Raw genomic sequence first — 9,825 nt, 5'->3', positions numbered from 1 at the left:
AGTAAACGTAGAATTTCTATAAAAGCAGAAAATTGAACTAATATGCAGCTGCTAGCTTTTCTAACCCAGAACTGGTATTGCATGGTTACTCTAGTGGTCCCTTCAGTGCTTTTTATTTCTTTTTAAGCTTTATCGTGCGTGCGAGTTTGTGCATTTCTCAGGACAACAATCATAAAGCCACAGCAAGTGAAGATGCCCTGCAATTCAGCAACAGACGGTGCAAGTCTGGATTCCTGTTCAGGAGATGAAGAAAGGCACCTTTCTGTTTGCTTGTGCATGACTGTGTGCTATACCGGCTTCCCTCACCTCCACCGTGGAAGTGCAGTGGTGGCTCAGTGGCTGGGTAGCTGATGACTAGAAGCAGAGAAGTAGGATTAGGAAGGAGAGAACGCTAATGGCAATGTCTACTTAAGTGCTCATTAAATATAAGCGTATGTTTTTAATAGCCAGTATAAATGAGCGCCCCGTTTTCAAGGTCATTCAATTATTGTCCATTTAAGAGGAAAGCGCTGAGTTGAGTTTTCCGCCATAACTCGTCCATGTTGAAGTGTTTCTCAATCAGACGGTTTGGACTGACTCGGCAACATGGGAGTGGCAGGAAGATGCTCGCCACCCGTTCAAGAGATTATATTACAGCTTGCGTACTTGCAGAGTAGAACAGGGTACTACAAGATTGTGTTTCGTTGCAAAAGCCAACATTGAATTTTTGACTTCATAATCTGTTAAAAAAAACCCCAACAAACTTTGACATTTAATGCTGGGTTCAATCTGAACGCCTTAAACAACCCCCCAACTAATCACCACCAAAAAAAAAAGATTTAAAAAAAAATCCCTCCCAAAAATATCAGAACTTGTTTTGGGATTGCACCCATGTAAAATTCTGATTGTTTATCTTTTTGTAAATGTTTCACCAAAGCCTTTTTTAACACTTTGAACAATGAATAAGCAAAAAGAAATAAAAGCCACCAACATCAGGCTTTAACTTTTGCAGGGTTGAGATTAATTTACATTCATTCCTCCCTCCAATGAAGTTGCAGTGCTTTCAGGTTTTTATTGGCTTTGACTTTATAGAAACACAATATCTGGGTGCAAACTGGATTTAACTCATCAAGCACACAGTTTCTTTACAGTAACATGTTTATCAGCATTAAGGCTTCAGCAAAGCAGCTTCAGTCCCGCTTTGTAAGGCTGATGTCTGTAATGCAATGAAAAATAATAAGACAACTAAATTATCCAAGAAAGTTGTCAATGGGAATTTATTGTCCTCCCATTTTGTCTTAGCTTACAGGCCTGCCTTAGTTTTGGGCTTAAAAAAAAACCAAAACATTGTAGTCACAAGAGTGGCGAGGACATACCAGCTACTACTTTTAGTAGAAATGGATTTGGTCTGCTTGTTTTTATTAAAAAAAAAATGCTAACGGTTAATATTATCACAATCTTCCATGTGAGAATTTTTGCTATTTTTGTATTTGAACCCAGCATTTTTAATTTTGGTAAAAAAAAGACAAAGTTGTTGACAGAATTCTTCTCAGCTGTTTACAGAAGCCAAGACCAGCCATATTTTTAATGCTATTATCTTGAGATCACCAGTTAATTGTTCCCTTTTCTCAAGATCACCAAGCTCAGTTTTCCCATTGTCTCAAAGAATCAACCTTGTGTTTTCTCTAAAAGACCATTTAGTAGAATTGGATTTCCTGTCACCTGCTAATTGCTGGGATAGACTGAATGCTTCCCGTTTGGATTTCCTGGACAATGAGGATATATTTGTTTTTATCTAAGTTTTTATCAATAATTAAAAGATTATAGTAAGATAACAAGCATTATTTTTTTGTGATAAGAAAATAATGATGTTGGCTTGGCTTCCATAGATGTTTTGTTGTCATGGTACAGATAATATAATCTAAAAAAAAAAAGAGTTTTTCAGTCTAAAATTGAGATTATCTTCCTTTGTTTTTTTAAACAGTGGAGAAGAAAATCCAAGCCTGACTTATTTGTCCTTTTCTCCACTCTTTGTGCCATCCTAAGTCAGCCACAATGATATTTTCATCCAAATTGAAGCAGCAAGTACATTTCTTACAACCGAAACCTATTGTTATGATGCTGACTGACTTGTTCGACATAACATCACGTCCACTATATATTAAAATGCTCATCAGCGACTGAAAGCAGCGATGCAGGGCTGGTTTCGCTGTTTGAACATTTAAGCAGACTAATGAGCCGGTTTCCCTCGCTGTCAGTCCTGCTTTGTGAACAGTGATGTGCAGATTTGCATTCTCAGTCGCCTGATTGACGAGCGCCTCCAGAGAGCAGCCATGAGGTCAGAAAGATCAGGCTTCCAGGGAGTTCAGGGATAAAAACATCAGGTGGAGACCTTTGAGCCGTAGAGCTGTCACAGCCTTAACACAGGTGTGTGTGAGTGTATGTTTATGTGTCGTTTTAAAGTTTCTCCACACCGACTACATCTCTGTGTTCTGCTGCCTCCGTCTAGATGCTTTGCCTACTATCCTACCTCCTTTGCAACAAAAGCCTGTTTTATTTTATTGATAACTGAAACAAAGTGGGACTATTTTGCTTGTTTTTTCACTCTTAAGTGGCTAAAATCAAGTTGTTGGCCATCAGAAGAGGAGACAGCACACTGAAGCAGCTCTAAACTTTACGAGCAGGAACAGAAAGTCCACAGTATGAAGTACCGTGACGTGCTCTCTAACTGTTTTGAGACCTCAGTACTTTTTACATGAACTTAATTAAATGGTTGCTGTACCAGCGGGTCGTTTAATGCATACAACACTGTGTGCTTGAATATGTCTAAATTATACACACGTGTGTATATTGCAGGTGTGGGTAGTAAAAATTACTTGAAATGGATACTTTAGCCTTTGAGGTAGTTTAGTACTAATACCAATGTTGTACAGAATTCCCTTTAAGATTAACTCCTCAGAATTTGTACTCCAAAGTGTGACTTAGAAAACTATGAAGCAGGAGTGAGTGTATGTAAAATAAAGTGTATATGTGTAATCCACTCTCACCAGACCCTTTACAGACAGTGGTAGAAACCAAATGGCATAATGAGTGCACTTAGACTAGGTTAGTGCTTTAACCATGCCCATATTTGTCCAGTTTTAGCTAAGATTTCTTTGAGAATGTCTTTTTAATGGTGCCGGCTAACAAACTTTATTCTTGATTTAGATGCTTTTATGTTCTTTTTTTTTTTTTTTTTGCTTTGTTAATTTTGTTTGATTATTTTTAGAATAATTCTATAGATTGAAACGAGAGATTATTTGTCCCATTAAAGGCTGTGCGCGACGCAGCTTTCCAGCCACATTTTCCGAATGGAAAAGTTTGATAATGTTAGGTGCCGCAGTGCTTTTTTTTCAGAGTTTTTAGTCTTTTTCTTTGCAGAACTGTTGGATTTGTTTAGTAGATAGTCATGACTGCCCTCTCAGAGGGACTGGCAAGTGTTTCACTTTTAGTTTGCTTTTTTTTTTTCTTTCATTCCTCTTAAACTGTATTATTTGTGTCTGTATGAGACATCATTATTACAAATGTATTTGGTTGATATCTGTATTTATTATCACTTTTAAAAAAAAGGATGAGAGGACTGTGGCAGGCAGGCATGCTTGTTTTTAATTAGATGTTTTTGACTCTGGCTTGTTTTGTTTTTTTTGTTTTTGTTTTTCTACTGTGTAGTTTTCAAGCCAGCAAGCCGATGTGAAAGCTCTACCTCGTCTGAGCCATTCTCAGTTCTGTTACACTTTTGTACATCATTCCACAAGGATGTAATGTCATGTCCACAATAAAGACACACAAAAAAAGGCACCTGGTGAAGCGGTTTTGTTTGGTTACGCTTGTTTGTTTTCACATTTGTCTCGGATACTGTGACTGAATACGTCCGAGTTTAGATGAAAAAGCTTTTCACAGATTTGAAAGTTTGGGAGATTTTTATATTTCTGGTTTCGTCGTGCTGCCAGTGTGAAATTTACAAAGACCCATGCAGCGCACCGTCTCTGAGTGATGACAGGATTGACAAACCCAGTAGTGCAATGTCTTACGGCTCACTCACAACTTATTATACAGCGTATATACCAGCGTATTACAATGTTGTTGAGATAGAAAGACGTATAATAATGTCATTAATATAAAATAAATGATATTTCACAAAGCACTGATTGGATAAATGTCAAAGTTGTTTGGTTTGCAGTGCAGACATAAAAAAATACATGCAGCCAAATCTTCAGAATGAATTTTTTTATGTCGTGTATAAGGCTTGTTTTGTGACTGGTAGTAATAACACTATAACTAATAAACTCTCATTAATCACAATTCTTTTATAAAAGCAAAAATTTGCCTTTGCTTTTATTCTTAAAGAGAAGCTGCAAAAGTTATAAAAATCCTGCCAACTGAATCCTGTTGTAGGGGTAATCTTGAAGGACTGCTGAACTTTGGCAGGTTTTTTTGGTGATGCATCCCGTAACGACAGCTAGTTTGGCGGCTGTCTTGCATCCTACCTGACCTTTTAGCTCTTTCCATTTAGAAAAAGTAAGTCTGTTTTTTACTGTTTTATCTCTTTCTCTCTTTTCCTCGCTTGCTTCTTGAATGTTTTTGTGCTGAATCAATCATGAGGCATGTTCAAAACAGCCAGTGTTGATATCCAGTTGATGCAGTGCATGTAGCGTAGTAGGATGATGCTCCAGGCTGGAACACTACATCACACAATGCGGTTTCTCAGCCTTAAGATGCTGCAGCAGCAACAACATAATGTACATAATTAAGTCAGAAATACATATTTGTAAGGTCAGAAAGTTGCTACTTTAAGTGTTTTAATCAAGCTTTGGGCAGTTCTTTGTGTCTTGAAGTCAAAGAGCTCTCAGTTTGGGGAATCAGTAGGTTTCTTTATGTGCAAGCTACAGCTTAAAGCCAAGCAAAGTGGCAACCACCAGAAGGGTTATATTTATATTTAACATCGTCATGTCTCCATTTGGCTGTTACGTTGGGTCTCTGTAACAGCATCCTGTTTTGCAACAAGGTGTGACAACAGAAACCACTTTACATGAACCATGGGTGATGATGAAACTGTCCGTTGTAACCATAGTGATAAGAAAAACTGCCTGATGCCAGAGTGATGTTGTGTAAAAATGCATAATTAAAATGTGCTTAATTTTTTACCCCTTTGACTCCCTTTGATATGGAAAAATGACTTCTTTTGTTTCTGTTCTGAGAACTTATCATTTCTAAACTTCTGTCTCCTTACAAAATTCACCATCATGTACGGTCCAATAGAGGCTGGAGACCTGCAGAGCACTCAGCAGGCCATCATATGAACTATTCCCATGGAAGAATATTGAGTCTTCTGGAGGAAGGGGGATTAGTGGATACCACCCTAATGTGGGACAATGAGGAAAAATGACATTTTGAGCGAGTGGAAATGTAACATGAGGACTGGAAGCGAGCAGTGATGGGATAACTGGGACAGAGTGGGGAGCAGGAGGAGGGTTGAGGAGTGGGGGAATGAAATGACAAGGCTCAGTCTCATTTTTTAAACCGCATTCGGCAGAAGCAGATTTTATTTGTTTGCCAGTTTTTATACAAAACTGAATGCACCACAACACGTTTTACAAAACTTTGTTTGGGGAAAAGTGGAAGTCGCTGCTTGTGTTAGAAGCGTTGTTACACTGCAGCTTACACACTGCTGAGTCGCCAGTTTTGACTGGGTTGACTCCTAACCTGCTTGCATTGGCTGGCAGCCTGTCCAGGATGCACCCTTCCTCTCATCTACTAATTGCTGGCAATGGCTCAAGCTTCACTATGACCCTGAATTGTACTGGTTGGTTTAGAAACTGCATGAATAAATGACCTGCTGCAAACAGACTGGAGTTGACTGAATACAGTGCTGGCCCAGCATCCTTACATTGTAAAGCAAAACCTGATAAAAAGCTAAACAAGCACCTAACCCGTGCAGAATAGGCCAAACGGACTTCAACTCAGTTTATATATGACCTATTACTTTATGTTTTTCATCTTGTAGGAGCTGAAGAAAACAAGGCTTAAGGTAGAAGTTGCTTGAAGTTTCTTTAATAGAACTCTTGAGTTCTGCACAAACTTCTCCAAGTACAAAGAAAGATGTTCATGATTCATGGCGAGGAGGTGAAAACAGTTCCCACCTCGGCCACACTGCAAGCTGCTTCCTTTCATGTCATGTGACACATTTGATGGATGGAGACTTTGATGTTGGTCCAGGTCTCGTTAACACCTTGATGTCCATGTGCGGCCAGGCAGCTGAAGCCGAGCTGCCAGGCGACAGAGATGAGAAACCCACAGCCTTCAACTAGGGGCGACCACCTAGGGATGCGTTGCCACTTTGCCAGTCTCTTTCATGTTCAGTGTCTATGTACACCATCTGTCTGTCGGTTTGAGTGACAGCTGAATGACAGGTTCCCTCTGAGAACATGGCACATAACGTTAATGCCAAGCAGGCCCGCGGGCTGAGAGGAGACTGCAGCTGCCCGTCACTTTTCCCAACCTCATCAGTCACTGCGGAGGCAGACGTGACGGCCCTGAGCTCCCTGAAAAACATGTTCGCTGACATCTCTTCTTTCTGACACGCAGCAGAGAGAAAATGACTGAGTGAGTGACTGAATGACTGACTGAGGCGGAAAATACGCCAAACTCCAGGCTGAGTCAGAACTGATGGATAGGTACGATGGAGAACACAATAGGCTGTAATGTGATTTTTTTATTTCACATCTCTATGTGTCATGAAGTAAAGCTGCAGCTCGTGTTGGAAGTCTTCAGATTGACACAGGTATAACCACAGGGGGGATCTATAGATCATGTTTTCCCACAGCAGAGACAACACAAGTTTTGTTCTGCTTTTTTGTTTCAAACCTTTTAAAAATACATGTTTATAGTTTATTGAGATTTTAGCCACTATAAGTCTGCACAGCGTTTTCCCATTTAAATAATCACAATGAGAGGCTTCTGGATTGTAGAAGAGGATATAATAAATCTCTTCCTTAAGGGCCTTTTTTGTGTCGTTTTTCCGACAAGTTGTTTCTTCTCAAACTTGACAATCTGACATATAATCTTTTTTCACACGACAGAAAGTAGAAAATGATACCTTATCTCTGTACGTACATATTTTCTTCTACTTTTCCTTCCACATTATGGTTTTAATCACCTTTTGTTCAATTCAATTCAAGTATACAGTGATGTCCATCCTTTGTCCAAACTGCTTAATCCGATCAAGGGTCGTGGGGCTGCTGGAGCCTATCCCAGCAGTCTCTGGGGAGAGGGTACACCCTGGACAGGTCACCAGTCCATCGCAGGGCCAACAGTGATGTCAAATTATGTCAAATGTTTTAACTCATGAATAGAAAAGACTCCAGTTTGTTTTAAATGCAAAGGACTCAAAATTCATCACTGACTTCTCACACCTCTTCCACATCTCTAATTATGAAGCACAAAGCACAAATACTATGAAATTTTGTGTTTATCTGATTATTTCTCCCCTTTAATAATAACAATTGGTATTATACATTGTTGGAGAGCATGAGTAGTCACCTTTTGTTCTGAGAGTCCAATGCTGCCAGATGTGTGCCAGCCTGGCACCTAAACAATGTTGTATCAGAATGATATCATGGAGCCAGTGGTGTTCCTATATTTCCACAGCGTGAGACCTGAAGGCCCATTTATCCTTCTGTACGTACGTAAATTCTAACATTGTCATACGTCGCTGCATACTGCCATGCTTTGTTTGTGCTGACTTGGTTGTTGAGTCAGTTCATCCAATACTGGGCAGTGCTGAGTTCAGAGGTCACGTCTGTGTTTTGGCTCCTGCATCTTCTTTGGTGCTTTTTATTTGGCTGTTTCTGTGTCGTTCTGTTCTTCTTCCCTTTTCTCTGGTTTGTTCCTTATATTGGCACAGTGTCAGCTCTACTTCTCAACTCTGCCCAGCCATTTCTGGTAGTGTTGCCGCATTTTCTGCATCAAGCGATGGATAGCTAAACCCCTTGAAAACCAAGATTACACACGCAACCAACGCAAGAAACAAACAAAACTGACCATCCATCTTTGTGTCTATCATCTGTGTCAAACATAAAGTCCATCCTCCAGGATGACAACGTTCTCCCCCACCAAACCAGGATCGTCAGAGTACCACCAGAATTTGGAAGTGGAGAAGATGACAATGATCTGGAAGTGATAGACTGGGCAATAAAAACCTGCTGGTTGCCCTTCAAGTGATGTAGGAATGGGATGCAATCCCACACCGAAATGAGACCAGGCTAATGATCAGCATGAGGAGTAGGTGCCTTGCTGTTGTGGCCGAGGATCTTCCACATGTTACTGAGGTCTCTGGCAGTGTAAAATACATACACTATTTTAAATGTCTAATATACATAGTTTTTTTTAAATGATCCAATCCACAGAGAATTTTAAGACAAGAGTGAAGGCCCAAAAGGATAACACCGCATGAGATCTTGGCACATTTTTGGGACACTACCTACACTTTCAGTTGTGTTACTCATCCCAGTAGTGGTGACTAACCAGACTTGCTGACAATGTACGATACAATGCCAGCAGCCCCCACCTTATTCTTTACGTTCTTTACTTGTGGAATTGCCTCCCCCAGGTAAACCCTGTTCTATAAGTTTAGGTTTTCCTGGTTAATAGCAGGAATTTCTCATCTTATTTTCTGCAATATTTTCCACAAATGCTGTTACCTAGTAATCCTTTCGCTCTCACGATTACAGGTCGTAGAGATCTTGTAGAAACAGAGCTGTTTACTGGCACATACCTCCAGATTTTTTTTTATTTTGCTTACGTTTCAGTGGCAGGGTTACAGGAACTGACAGGCCCAAAGTGGTAGCACTTCAAAGCAAGCTTTGTATCTGCAGTACATCAGTTCAGCTGTTGCATTTTTTTTGTACTGCATTACCAGTTCAGAGATAATCAACAAGTGGCATGAAAGCATGCAGAAAGCGTGACTTTCATCATGTGTCAGTTGAGTCCTGCTCCTGAAGCATGCAAGAAGCGATAATTCTGATTCAAAGTTAAAACTTGTTTATTTGTGCAGTTAGATCACATTAGACAAAAGATAAATATTGTGTTAGTATGACAACATCTGGACATTTAAAATATGTGTAAGTATATTTACTGTATTAAAATGAAACAATCAGGTGATGCTGCTGAAAATGAAGTTCTTTCTGAATGTTTATTGGTGCTTTTGCACAAAGCAAAATATGTTAAACTCAGTTCTTTAACTAGTACTAACTTGCTTGTTTTTCAGTTGTTTCGCTCAGCAACTAAAGAAATGGAATTAAACCCAACAATAACAAGCTGAAAGGGGGCTTATCACCGCTAACTGGAGTGAAATCAAATACACCAGTCTGTAAATCCATATCTGTCAACTCTCCTGTTTTGGCTGGGAAACTTTTACCTGTCTTTCTTGCATATTTCCCCCTTTGTTGTTTTTAGTAAAGTTATAAGAATAGTTTTACTATACTCTGTATGCCACTCTCTTTGTTCTTCTGTTTGCAGTAAACATTATCAATTCTTAATTTCCCCTTTTATATTTTTCTGAATCCATCTTGCCCATTTACTAGGAAAGATGTGTGTTTCTCTCAGGTGTTCCTCCCAGATGCTAATAGCTAGCTGTCTTGCTGGTATGTTGTCTTGGTTTTATTTTGTTAACTAGCGAGTTACTGTAGGAGTTGCTAATGTAGTTTTAAAATGTATGCCTTGAACTATGCACTTGAAATCCAAACATTTCTTACTGTGGTGTCATTTTACACCGTCAGAATTATCTGCTACATCTACACTTTTTTTCTT

Source organism: Telmatherina bonti (assembly GCF_933228915.1).
Source record: "Telmatherina bonti genome assembly, chromosome: 5".
In the NCBI taxonomy this organism is placed as follows: Eukaryota; Metazoa; Chordata; class Actinopteri; order Atheriniformes; family Telmatherinidae; genus Telmatherina; species Telmatherina bonti.
This window is presented reverse-complemented; position numbering follows the sequence as displayed.